Source organism: Papio anubis, chromosome 8 (genome assembly GCF_008728515.1).
Source record: "Papio anubis isolate 15944 chromosome 8, Panubis1.0, whole genome shotgun sequence".
Taxonomy (NCBI): Eukaryota; Metazoa; Chordata; class Mammalia; order Primates; family Cercopithecidae; genus Papio; species Papio anubis.
Genome location: NC_044983.1, coordinates 123,538,256 through 123,552,613, shown reverse-complemented (window position 1 = coordinate 123,552,613; position 14,358 = coordinate 123,538,256). Strand labels below are relative to the sequence as shown.

Here is a 14,358-nt window from a genome sequence, read left to right as displayed (position 1 = left end):
CCCATTCTCAAAAGAAAAAAGAAAGCAGAAGCAACCACCTTCCTCCTCTGAAATAGCGTTTGTCATTTTCATAAATGTCTTTGACTCATGCAATTTGTCATTCAGGCACATATTTCCTCCTGGGCCTGTCCCCTTTCTCCTTGAATGGGGAAGGATCAGTCTGGCTAAAAGAGGCAATCCTTCAGGAGAGAGATCTGGTTTGAGGCCATGGCTTCCAAAGCAGAAACATAATAACTAGAGCTAAAATCTTTGGCCATATGGAAATATTAGAATGTCAAGAGGATTCCCGCCATTTCTAAATTTGGTAGGCATCTGGATTTGTTAATATCAAACCCAGGCCAAAAAGTCGTGGAAAAACAATTAAGATGTGGAGCCCATTCGACTGTTCTCTCTAGCCAACATTTTATTTTCATCACAAAAGTTTCATGAACATTCAAGTCACGGACCATTCATACTGTTGGTGAGGAAGTCTGTACATTTGAACACCCATGTTTCAAATCCCTAATAAAATGTCTAGAAAGATACACAGAGAACTCTTCACTGTAATTACCTTTGGAGAGACAAAAGAGATTAGAAGAGCCATAAAGATGAATTTTTACTATTTTCTCTAAGTGTTCCTGTATAGTTTGATTTTTTTGTACCGTGAACACATTGGAAATTTAAAAATAGTAATAAATTTATCAAAATGAGAACATAGGATGAGTTTAGGCCAACACATTGGAAATTTAAAATAGTAATAAGTTTATCAAAATGAGAACACAGGATGAGTTTGGGCCAGCTCCCTTATACTTCTAACAGTAATTTTCCCACCTTTGTCGTGGAGCCTCTTGATACATGAATTTATTCCCTTGCTCTTCAACACTTATCAGGTCTCTCAGGAGGGAGTGAAGGGCTCACAGGGAAGAGATGAGAGACTGAAACTGGTCCCAGCACTGTCTGAGCCATTTCCTTGCACAATCTCATTTTCATCCTCCTAAAATCCCCACAAAAAAAGTACTACTGGCTATAGAAAGCTGAACATCCAAATTATACCACTGATTTTCAGATTTTCTTTCATCTATAAATGAGTACTATATATGTCCTTCTATTTTACAACCTGCTTTTTGCATTTACCGGTACATCATAACCATCTTTTTAAGTAAATGAATTTCATTCCTGTAGTCATTCTTGATGGCTGCCTAGCATTTGTTCATATGGATATGCTGAAATCTACTCAGCCAAGTCCCTATCACATTTTGAGGATAAGAAAATGAAGTTCAGAGAATTTAGTGAGGTGCTCAGGGCCACATAACAGGTGAGTAAGAGCAGGAATTAGAATCGTAGTCTGCCAGGGATCTGGCTCCCACTCTCACAAATGTACCCCACATTCCGTTCCAAGGACCCCATCCTCCAGCTTCTCCTGGGAGCCCTGGCCAATGACATCCTTGCTGGATCCATCCTGGCACCTTCCGCTATTCATTCTTCCATCAGAAGTGTCACTCTTTCCAGATGAGCAAAAAACAGAAAATGCAAAGCTCCTGCATTTTACTACTCCTGTGGCTCTACAGTATGATTGGCACCTTTCACTGCCAAATTATAGTAGAATTTAATCAGCAACTTTTTACTGACAAATTACAAGGCTTATTCTTGGACTTCCTCATAGTCATCCACCTGTCTGCTCAATAATAAGTTCACTTAAGTCCAAAAACATAAGACAAAGCACAACCGGAGAATAGAGGAGACATGGCCAGTATGAAAATATCTGGGGGTTTTAGTCAAAGTGGTTCCAGAATGAGTCAGCAGGGAGATGTGGATGACAGGAAAACAGATTTCCACTTTAACAACATTGAAATAACTCAAGTGCCAAGAATAGAGAAAGTCACCATCCCCTTGGATGTAGGACTGGGACAAGTTCCTTAGCCTCTCTGAGCCTCATTCTCATATAGAGAATGGGAATAATGATAAAAAGCAGCATGTAAATTGCTTCACAAAGTGCCTAGCCCATAGCAAGCACTCCAAAAACAAAGCTAGTTTTACCAATCTCTCCACAATACTAAAGCAAACTCTATTATATGCCTTACTTTACAAATTATGAAACTCAGGTGATGAAGCTAAGTGGCAGAAAATAGACTAAAACCAAGTCTACCCGATTTTGAAGTCCATTTTCATAACCACCAAGTTATTACTTCCTCCCTTAATAGAAAATTTAGAACAAGAAAATCCCTCATAATCTTGTGACCCTGAGATAAACACTTTTACTCTTTTAAACACTTTCAGATTTATCTTCCATATATAAATGAATGCTATTATTCAAAATTGGAGATCATGCATTACATTCTATTTTATAACGTGGTTTTTACATTTATTATTACATTGTAACCATCTTTTAGATCAATAAATGTTCATTCCCATAGTCATTTTTTATGGCCATTAGTTCATATGGATAAGCTGTAATCTGCTCAGCCAGTTCTCTGTTGCTGGACATTTGTTCACAAGGTAATCAATACTGCAGTGAAAATCCTTGTTGCTAAGTCTTTGTCTTATCTATTATAGGTTAAGACAATGTTGATACACTGGAGTTTGTTCTAAACTAGCAATTGGGTGGATGATGAGAGTTTAAGACTCATTCCATGAGAAAAAAAAATGTGGAAAAACTGGCATCCTCCTCTCTGGAAAAGTGAGAGTCCATAGGCTGAAGTGGTGGCATGACAGCTGCCCTCAGATGGCCAGGAAGGTGTTGGTGACACAGTGACTAGACTTTCTCCAAAGGCTCTGAGCAAGTAGGACAAGAAGGCAGCAGGCTTCTGATGAAAAGCATTTTCTCACAGACTCAATTGTCAAAGGACAGATTAATGTGCCTCAAGGAGTGATAAATGCCCCAGGATGCAAGAAGCTCAATTATATGCTGACCTCCCCACTGTACAGGGATGTTAAAGAAGAAAGCAATCAGTCTTAATTCTTAGGACTGCCTGAATTTTAAGCATCTAAGCTCTATCTCTAACTTACTGACTTGCAATGAAAGTTGGGAACCTACTAAACACTGAGCACTCTACAACATTATTTCGCTTCATTCACAGACACTTTAATAAAGAATGAGGCACAAGAAGGAAACCTAACTTATTTCAATGAACACAGCTAGTAACTCTTGAGAACTTAAACCTATATATTTCTAGTGCCAAAGCCCATGCAGTTTGGGCCAGTGATTAAAAGCATGGATTTCAGAGGAGAACAGACTCAAGTCAACAGTTATCCTTCACTTGTTGGCTGGGTGACCTTAAGCGAGTGATTCAGACTCTCTGAACCACAGTGTCTCATCGGTGGCTGCAGGATAATAACACTCACTTCTGAGTATGGCGATGAAGGTTGAAGGAGTTGACTTATGTAAAATGCTCATTAGCGTGCCTAGCACAAATGAAGCACTCAATAAATGTTAGGCAACATTAGCTAGTTGGCATGTGCTGAGAGGTTTAGGAGAAGAAAATTAAGCGTTGCGTACTTTGTTCCATAACGCGTTCATCCTTCTCTAAAATGAGTTCATCTGTGTTTATCCATGAAGTTTTTAAGTGCCCTGACTTCCACAGCAAAAATCTTAAACATTGACTTATGCCATTCATTTGTTCATGGCTGGGCACTGGGCTAGATGCCATGACTATGAAATGAATGAGCAAGACAATTATAGCGTCTACCCTCATGGAGCTTCCAGCTTCCTGGAGAAGACAGATTTTAACACATGACCATGATCAAGGATGAGAAGGGTACTATAGGCAAAAAGAGGGATGCTATAGAAGCAATTTGCAGGGCTCCTCACTTTGTCAAGGGGAGTTCAAGCAGGCTTCATAAGTGGGTGATATCTAAGCTGGGCCCTACAGGAAGAAGAGGTAGAACAAAGAACAAGGTGCTGGGTGAGCAGAACTACTTAAGGATCAAGCACAAGGGGGTGAGAGGTCATGGAGCAACTCTGGAAAGCTCATCAGGAGCCCCTTTTACAGCAAGTGCACTTTACTGTGAGGAGAATGTGGACTCATGGTGTGGAGGCTTAAGCAAAGAAATAATATGAAGAGACAAGCATTTAGAGAGCTCACGTGGGTGTAAGAATGGATGAAGGGAGCAAGCCCGGAAGCATAGGCTTCTGGAAAATAGTAGTGGCCCCAAAAAGAGAGTGGCAATGGGACCCAGAAAGTGGTCAGATTGGGGAAACCATTAGAAGCAGTGCCGGCCAAGCACATTCATTCTGGATGTAAACCTAGAGCATCTGCGTGAACAGAGTTTTCTGTCTGGGTTTGGTGTGGGGCTTAACATGGTAGCTTGCACTAGGATTTTAAAAAACCAAAGAAAGAAAGATTTTGGTGTCAGATTTTTTCAACTCTTCTTTGGTTCCACATGTTTAAATACGAGGAATTAAGACGATTCCTTCATATAAGCAAAGCAGAATGATTTCTAGGCTCTGACCCCAAAGTTGTGCTTCTACAGATCTCTAGCCTCAAGTCAGTTCAGGGGATGGAGAGGATGCGGGAGCTGGAAGAATCAGGAAAACCAGTTCTTAATAATAATAGGTCGCCTCTGTATAATAACAGCTCTGGCTTACAGAGTACTTTCACAGACATTATCTCATTTGTTTCTCACAGTAAATTGAACTGTGGGGAGGTAGGTGGGGGAAATAGGGCAATTATCAATAGCCCCACCCTTCCAAATATGAACACTTGTGGCTCAGAGAGAATAAGTGATTTGCCCAAGATTATAAAACTGGTGAGTAGTGGGGCTGGGAATGAGAGTTTTATGACTCTCAGTTCAGTGTCTCAGCTCTATGTGTTATAGCTGTTTTGGTGGAGGTACAAAACAGGACAGTTTTGAATGGATTGAGCAAAGGATACTCATAAAAAGAGTGCGCACACTCAGTGCATGCCCAGTCTGGGGCAGGCTGGATGTACCAGAGGCAGGAAACCACTAGCACTTGTCTGAACCCAAGGAGATTACATTAGGTGAGGAATGGAGTGAGGAAGGAAGAGTAGGCACTCCACACAAGAATCTGGGGGCCTCCGGTCGGCGAGTCCTTCAGCCGAGTCTGAAGGCCCATCCAAAAGTCAGGAAGCAAAAACAAATTCCACAGCTTCACCAACTCTGAGCAGGAGCATTCAGGTAAAGGGACCTTACTCTGGTGCCTGTTCACGTCACCAAAGAGTTGATAAGAGAAAAGACCTGAGACTGTGTTTGGACAATTCAGTAAAATCCTCAAAGCAGAAACCTGGCCCATATGGCCCTGCTAGCACCAGGGTCTGGCAGCTGCCCAGGAGGTTGTGAAAGGGTTTAGTTTCAAGAGCAGTTGAGCTATGCCCTCCAGCCCTGGAGAACCACAGAAAGTAATTTTGCAGGAATGATCCACAATGGCCAATCAGAAAGAAGGAAGGAGAAAACTATTCCCAGAATCCTGCTGGAGACCTCTATCGAAATGGCCCTGCCATCTACATCTTGAAGGGTGAGAACGTGGGCACACAGACTCAAACCAAAGGCACTCTTGGTCCTTACTGCACATCACCGTACCCCAAATTTTCTGCAAAGTCCTTTATGTTTAACACCAATCCATTCTCACAACAATCCTACATTATGTTGAGGAAACTGAGACCCAGAGTAGATGTGGTCTCTGCTCAGGGTCCCATAGCAAGTGAACTACAGAGCTGGGATTTCCCAGGAGGTCTGGTAGCTCAGAGTCCACATTCTTTCCACTCCTCACAAAGTCTTGTGAGTTTATGTGCTTGAAATAACATCAGAGGGAGAGAAGAGGAAGGGAGCCTGGAGAACAGTGGAAATTGTGTCTTAAGCCACCACCCTGACTCACTCCCTTAATTAAGCAGGGAATGGCAGCTGAGGTGTCTGCCTTGAAAGAGTGGGGGTTTCTAGAATACCAGTGCTTATGAAGGGGAATCCAGACTGCCAGTGACTGAGGCATGATTCAGCATGGCGACTTCCAAATCAAAGAGGAAGCCTAAACCAACAGCAGCTCCAGATACAAGAACAGTGCCCATGCTATCTGACATTTCCCAGACCCACCGTGACTTCCTGCTTCCATCTCCGGCCTCGTTTCAAACTAAGATGCAAACGGCTGCAGTCTTGTTCTAGGATGCCTTTATCAGGAGCCCCACGTGACCTTTGGACTTTGCTCCTGAATTGGTCCCCATTGGGAATGTTCTTGCTCTTCTCTGCCTCCCTGACTCTGAGTCATATTTCAAAGATGACCCCCTCGATTCCCTTTTGTTCGACCAGATTTGTTTACCCTACTCTGTTTACTCATGGATTCATCCTATCATTCATTTAGCCAATATGTGCTAAGCACCTTCTGTTCTTGGGTTCTGTGGAGATGTTGGGATGCAGTGTTTAAAAGAAAGCTCATCTCAATCAAGTAAGTGTTTATGATGCTCAGTTTGTGTGTCCATCCTGGTTCTAGTCCCCATGAAGAAGGCAGAGGAGCATTGTCCAGAGGAGACTTGACCTGCAGCTACTCATCCCCTGTCCTCATTGCCACAGAAGAATAAGAAATACATGGCAATAGAGGGTAATAAGAGTAACAATAAGAGCTTGGAAGATGCTTCCCTGTTATAGAAATGTTTAACTTCTCCAGTCAATCGAGGGGTGAGAAGGCTTCCAAAAGCAGGTTGCAATCTAGATGTGTTTGGAATGATGAGTGAGATGAATGAACAGCTGGAATCAAGAAACCTAGGTTCTGGTGCATACTCCACCTCTGTCTGTGAAAGCTTGGAGCAAGTTATCTCATCTCTTTGGATCTCATGAGGGGGCTGGAGTGTCACAACGACCAAGGTCTCTCTTGCCTGAGCTCTGATCTTCATATTGAGTGACTTCATATTAACTTCATATTGCTCATCTCACATCTCCAGGCTTCCATTTCCTTGTCTGTAAAATTAAGATGCTAATAACCAAACCTTGAGACTCTAGAAGATTCCACAGGAGAATATACAGAAATACAAACATGCTGAGCCCTGGGAAGGGATGAGTAGGTGCAGGTCAGTTCTCTCCTGGACGATGCTCCTCTGCCTTCGTCATGGAGACTGGAACAAGGATGGACACACCAGATGAGTATCATCAACATGTGCTGCATTGAGTTGAGCTTTCTTTTTCACACACACAACACACACTCAGAGACATACAGTTATTATCATCTCATCTCAGAATACTCTCCTCCTTCATTTCCATCAAAGCACTGAACTCCTGTGTATAAACCCCGCTCCACCAGCAGCCCCAGCAGCATTGCTCCCAGGCCCTTCACTTGCTCTCCTTTGTGGGTTCTTACATTGCATACATGCTGAGCACAAGGCTTTGGGGGAAGGCAGAGTTGAGAACTAAATTCTTCCTAACTGTATGATTTAAACTCACTGGGCCTCAGTTTTCTCACCCATAAGGTAGTAGAAATAATATATCTATGTTATGGGATTCTTTTGAGAATTAAGTAAGACAATCCATAAAAAGTGTGTGGCAGAGTGCCTGCACATGGTAAGTGCCTGATACACGTTAGTTGCTACTATTCCTACTCTGTCAGTCACTCGCAGTGTGAGTTTGACCAAGTGACTTCACCTCTCCATGCTTCTATCTTTTAGGATTACTATGAGGATTGGGTAAATTAAAGTATATAAAACAGTGCCTGGCATACATAAGCACTACAGTGTGAGCTATCATTGTCAATATTTTTATTACTGCTTTTTGCACACAACTTACTTTTATAATCCTATTGTTTCAAGAATACTTTTTTAGCTCATTGATTTTAAAACAATGGCTGCAAATTCTTAAACTCTCTTCCCATGGAAAAGTGGAGTCTATATTCCCTCTCCTTGACTCTGGGCAGGTTTAGGATAGCTTTGACTAGTAGCGTAGAATATAAAAGACACTGTGCGACTTTTAAAGCTAGGTGATAAAAGGTCATGTTCTTCTGTCCCGTTTACTGGAACACTTCATCTTGGAGCTCTAAACAGACATGTGGGAAGTATGACCATCTTGAAGCCACCATGCTTGAAGCAAGCATTTGATGGTTTCCCCCCGGCCCCATCAAATGCCCAAGTCACATCTAAGGGCCATCTGTAGGTACCTGGTAGCCCATTCCAGTTGATTTCTGGCTTCCAGTTAATCTAGTAGAGAAATTCCACCCCTCAGTTATTTGAACAATCCCCAGCCATTCAAGTCTTCCTAGCTGAGGCCCCAGATAGCATGCGGCACAGACAGGCTATTCTTGCTGTGCTTTGTCCAAATCCATGGAATCCTGAAGAATCTGTGAGCATAATATATGGGTGTTGTTTTATACCACAAAGGTTGGGGTAGTTTATTTTATAGCAACAAATAGCAGGAATTAACTTGTTTGATAAGCCTGTCATCTATCAGAGACTTCACCAAGATTTATAGAGACCAGTTTGATATCTGTCCATGTTCCAGCTTCCTCAAAGGCTTTCCCTCAGCTTCTCTCTTACACTCTCTAGGAGTCTCAGTCCCACCCCTCACTATTTCATCTCTTCATGTGTATGGGCACCCCAATGGGCTCCATGCCCGTTTGCAAAATTTTCATCTTTATTCAATGAATTCTCAGGTCAGATCATGTTTTCTATTTTATAGATACTAAAGAAGAGGCTAAGAAAAATTAACTGACTTGTCCAATGTCATCCAGGTGTTTTGTAGGATGCCTGACTCCCATTCCAGTGCTTTTTCTACTACAATCTGTCACAATCACAGGGATAAAAATTGTCAAACCTCTATTTTCTGGGTCTGAAGCGGGGGAAAAAAAATCATCCTGGAGCCAGAGGGATTACCAACTCCTTGAAAAACTCTAAGCTTCATTTCTTTATAAGCCCTACAGAACTGTCACCCAGCCTGCCTCTGCAGAAACAACCTCTTAGTGGCTTAATCAGAATGACAGTCAAGCATTTGCTTCAGAGTAAAATGCTGCAATTACTCTTAGGTAATAGGTGCATAGGTGCTTATGTGTGTGTATACAGCACTTTAGCTAATATTGCCAGTCACCACAGCACCTAGAAATCCTGAGTCCTGCCCAGCCATCCACTGCCCCCTCATTCTTTCCCATTCCCCAGGGCCAAAACACAATGAAGATTTGAAATTGTGTACTAGTGAAACAGCACTTGAAACACACACACACACACACACACATACAATTTCTTCAAAGCCCTGATTTGTAACAGTGCCAATTTCCAGGGCATAAACACTTTCACCATGTTCATTTCATGTTAGCAACGTGAGGAGCTGGGAAGATGTGAGCATAATTGGTTCTTATGAGCCAATGAGTCAGTTTCAGTGCACCAATGAGCCTCACTTCTCACTCTGTTGAAACATAACCACAGAGTCAAGCTGCCACACTGGTTTTGTCTCTTTACTAGTTTGCTGTCTGCAAATTCTCCCTGAAGACCAGTGTTCAGGGAAAAATTTATTCTCAGTACATTGAAGGAGACATTTTCTGCTAGAACACAACTCGTACAAGATTAGAACATTTGTCTGGTGTAGTTATTGCTTGTTTATTCGTGCACTATTTTTATGAGACTTAACGCTGTTGATAATTCAAAAAATAACTCTTGCATCAACAGATTTGATACTCTGCATTTTGGCTTGGAAGCCTAGCATCTACTCAGCCTTTGAGCCCCTAAGACATAGTTTTACCCGAGAACCCAATGTAAAGAAATGTAGAATGATAAAATCCTTAGAAAAGTACCGACAATAACTCAATATATACTGTGCACCAGACATTGTTCTAGACACTCATGGCAATACAACTATGATTAAAATAAAGTCTCTTGCAGAATGAACTTTGATTCAAGTGGAGGAGACAGGTGATAAACAACTCAATGGGAAAATGAACAAGATGAACTCATATAGTGTCAAATGCTGAAAAAAAATATAAAAGGGTGAGGTGATAGAGAAAGTGTGGTATGACTTTAGATTAGGTAGTCAAGGACAGTCCCTGAAAAGGCAACATCTGAGCTGAGACTTGAATGGCAAGGAGGAGCCAGCCTTGCCAAGAGCAAGGGGAGGAAAGAGCTTGGTATGTTGGATGAAGGGAAAGGAGACCTCCGTGGCTGGAGAGGTCAGAAAGTCAGAGAGTGCTCAGCGTTATGAGAAATAGGAAGATGTTGGGATGTCATTCCAAATATGATATGTTGACAATTGGAGGGTTTAACTCAAGAAGTATATAATGTGTACTTATGTCTGGCTGTGTACTTAATGTACTTAATGTACTTAAGTCCGGCTGCTGTAGAGAAAAGAATGAGTGGAGGTGTGAGATGATGGAGAATGAATTGATTGAAATAGAATGACAGTGATACATACGGGAAGAAGAGAGTGGAGTAGAGTATATTTTGGAGGTAAGGGTAGGAGGACCTGATACTGCCTGCGCATGGTGTGTTGACCACTCTGGTTCACTCTCTTCTTGCTCCAGGTACAATGGGAACATTCCACAAATATCTTTAATACACAGTGAGTGAGCACCTAATGCATTAATGCATCAAGCTAGGGCTAGGAACTCTGCAGTTAAAGTGGCAGGGCCACTAGCTTATTGGGGAGACAGGCACATAAACAAATGACTTTAATATAAGGTGGTAAGTATCACAACAAGGCTGTGTCTAAATCACCATGGGATATGGCAATGGACTGTTATCAGCAGGAGTGCCAAGAAGGACATCAAAAAGGCAGTAGCATTTGAGCTGGATATGGAGCGACAAGCATAGGGTTTTTATGAGGATAAAGAGCCAAACAATGCAGGGAGCTGCTTTCAGTGACAATAGTGCTGGTAACAGGATGCTAGGCCCAGAAGAATAACACAAGTTGGAGGAAGCTGATGGGAAGATGAAGAAGAAAATCCACTGCACTGGTCTTTGAGAAGGCAATCTGAAAATATAGTAAGCTGAGTAACTTTGATTGAGGAAATGGCTAGGACCATTCTAGGCCTCCTGGGACCTCAGCTGTGTAGTAGTCACCACTGAAAGACACTAATTCATTTCTTCCTTTTGGTATTAATAACTGTTTTCTCTTCTCCTCACCATGAATCAGCCACCAACATACCATATGTGAACACCATCTCTGAGTCCTACTTTCTGAGTGTCCCCCGGGGCATCTTAGGCCTTGCTGGTGTATGTGGCCGGTAATACTGCCATAATAATTACAACTACTTATTGAATGCCTGCTCTCTGATCAGGCTCTGTGACATTCTCCCACTGATCCTTACAACACCTCTATAAGACAGGAATTATAATTCCCAATTTACTGACAGTAATTGCTGTCATGAAGTGAATGCTTAGCATGTGCCCAGCACTATACCGGGTATCTTCTAAGTATAAACATATTTCATTCATGCAACAGTGTGATGAGTAGGCATTTTGTTAGCTCCATTTTACAAATAAGAATACCAAGATACAGGCCAGGTGCGGTGGCTCACGCCTGTAATCCCCACACTTTGGGAGGACAAGGGGGACAGATCACCTGAGGTCAGGAGTTCAAGACCAGCCTGACCAACATGGCGAAACCCCGTCTCTACTAAAAAATACAAAAATTAGCTGGGCTTGGTGGTAAGTGCTTGTAAACCCAGCTACTCCAGAGGCTGAGACAGGGAGAATCGCTTGAACCCCAGGAGACAGACGTTGCAGTGAGCCGAGATCGTGCCACTGCATTCCAGCCTGGGTGACAGAGTGAGACTCCGTCTCAAAAAAATAATAATACCAAGATACAGAGAGAGGTCAAGTAACCTCCTAAGTTTAGCAATTGGGGAGCTGGAATTCAAACCCGGGTCTACCTTACTCCAAAGTTCATCTATAACATGTTAGTTTGACATGTTAGATGGACAAGACCCAAAAGTGACCTAAAGTCAGAGTTTGGGATAACCACATAGCTGCTTTGCCTTTGTCATATACTGAAGCGCAGGGCTGATTTGGGGACTGCTGTCTCTCTGGACTCTGGTTTTGTTACTTTGCCCTGATGCGGCTTCGATGCCATGTCACTAAAGGGCCTCACTCTTCCTCTGTGGCAAGCTGCTAATTCCACATGAAAGGTGGGAAACAGGTGTGCCTCACATTCCTACTTCCACTGCTCATCTGGACACAGGGTTATACTCCACTTGCTCCTTTCCTCACACCTCTGAGTTCAGAAATGCCACATGGCAATGTCAAATGCACATGACAGTGAGTGATGGTTCCCCCCCATCAAATGCGAGTAAGAGTCACTGCAACAAATAGCTTAGAAAAAAGTAAATATTTCAAACTGATATTAGAGAAATCCATAATCTGACAGACTCTGTGAACAGGTTACTGAAATCTGTTTCCTCTTCTTCCCAGGCAAGAGATTGACTACATTTCCCAGTCTTCCTTGTAGTTAGGTGTGGTCACGTGGCTGGGCTCTAGCCAGTGGGAATGGAGCAGGTAAGATAAGCACCACCTCCTGGCCTGGCCCTTATAAACCTCCCTTGGGTGACCTCCTTCATGTTCTATTCCTTCTAGGTCACTGGAATAGTTATCAGGGTGGTCTCTGGAGCCGCCTTTGGGAGGTAGGTATCATCAGCACCATCAGTTAGGGTCTCTGACTGACCACCATGAGCAGATTGCTCAGCTCTTAGTCCATAGACACAGAACCACCCTAACACCTACTCAAATCCTTATACTTCTAAAACTAGATTGTAATTACTTGTCCATGAATTTTTGTAGCCAATGGACTATGAGCTCACTGAATATAGTCATTATTCATGTTTAGATCTTCATAGCCTAATACAACGTCTGGGAAAAAAAGTGGTACCCAGTACAGCTTTACTTAATCATCAGTGTTAGCTGTCTCTGTTAAATTCATGAGCCGCTTCTTGTTTTTTGTTGTTGTTGTGGTTGTTGTTATTGTTTGTTTGTTTATTTGTTCGTTTTCATAAACCAGATTGGGCAAGAATTACCATACCCACAGGTGGATGCTTACATTTCATCCTAAGAGTATAATTATAGTATAAGCTTTGAACTCTCATTACATACAAAGGGCTCTAAAACTTTGTGAGTCATGGATACCCATGGAGTCATATCCACTGAGAGCCTGAGAGATTTGAAAACCCTGGAAGTAAAGGAAACTTCTACTTCTGGCCAAGTTGGAGTAACAGGGATGAGATCTGCCTTCTCACTTAACAAAAAAAAGGAAAAAAAGGACCAAATATGAACAATAGTTTGGAAAACACTTGACATCAGGCAACAAAGGACAATAACACATACCTGAGGCATGGTATGGAAATACAAAGAATATTGACTGGAGAGGCAAAGGCTGGGGTTCTAGCTCAGGTGGGTCCTATGATTGCGCTAGATGACCACTTTGAGAAGTTTTCCAGGTCTCAACACAGGGAGGGGGATCTAGGCAGAGCTCAGCAGGCAGGCTGAGTTGGGGAGATGAAGGTGAGTCCAAGTAGAACAATGTAGTTGGAGCTCACAGAACCCAGAACCAAACAGAAAAGAGCTGCACAAAGAACTGCAGAAGTCTGCACTACATACCTATTAGAAGAGCTAATGTGGGAAAGACTGACCGACCATATTCAGCATTGGCAAGGGTGTGGAGGAACTACAACTCTCCTACACTGTGAGTGGAAATGTAAAATGGTACAACCACTTTGGAAAACAGCTTGGCAGCTTCTTAAATAGTTACACATCCACCTACCACATGATCCAGCCACTCTACTTTTGGGTGTTTTCACAAATGAAAGCATATGTCCAACAAAAATGTGTACAAGAAGGCTCATAGCAACTTTGTTTGAAATAACCAAGAACTGGGAACAATCCATATGTCCATCAACAAACAAATGGATCTACAAATCATGGTACATACATACAATGGAATACCACATAGTAACAAAAAGGAATGAATGATTGGTATATGCTACAACATGGATGCATTGCAAAATAATTATGCAGAATGAAAGAAGCCACATGCTAAAGAGTATATGATGGTTAATTCTTCGTATACAAAATTCTAGGAAGTGACAATTAATATCACTAATATCACAATGATAGAAAGCAGATCATTGGTGCCTTGGGGATGGGGGGGACAGGAGGGTTAACAGGGACAGCCTGAAAGAAGGGATTATAAAGGGTCACAATAAAATTCTGGGGGTGATTGGCATGTTCATTACCTTAATTTCATGCGTGTAGATATATGTCAGAACTTACCAAACTACACACTTTAAATATAAGTATATAATATACACACTTAAATGAAGTGTTTGTTTTAAGAAAACCCTGGGATTAAAGGACATAGAGATATAGGTGTCAATTGTAATAAAAGCATCTTTTTTTTTTTTTTTTTCAAGACACGATCTCGCACTGTCATGCAGACTGGAGTGCAGTGACATGATCTTGGCTCACTACAACCTCT

General features: G+C 42.1%; 1 long non-coding RNA gene across 2 annotated transcripts in view; it reads right to left on the bottom strand.

Moving 5' to 3' along the window:
- LOC101002034 overlaps positions 1-14,358 on the bottom strand; it is a 324,709-nt gene that overhangs the window by 21,899 nt on the left and 288,452 nt on the right. The window lies entirely within an intron of this gene.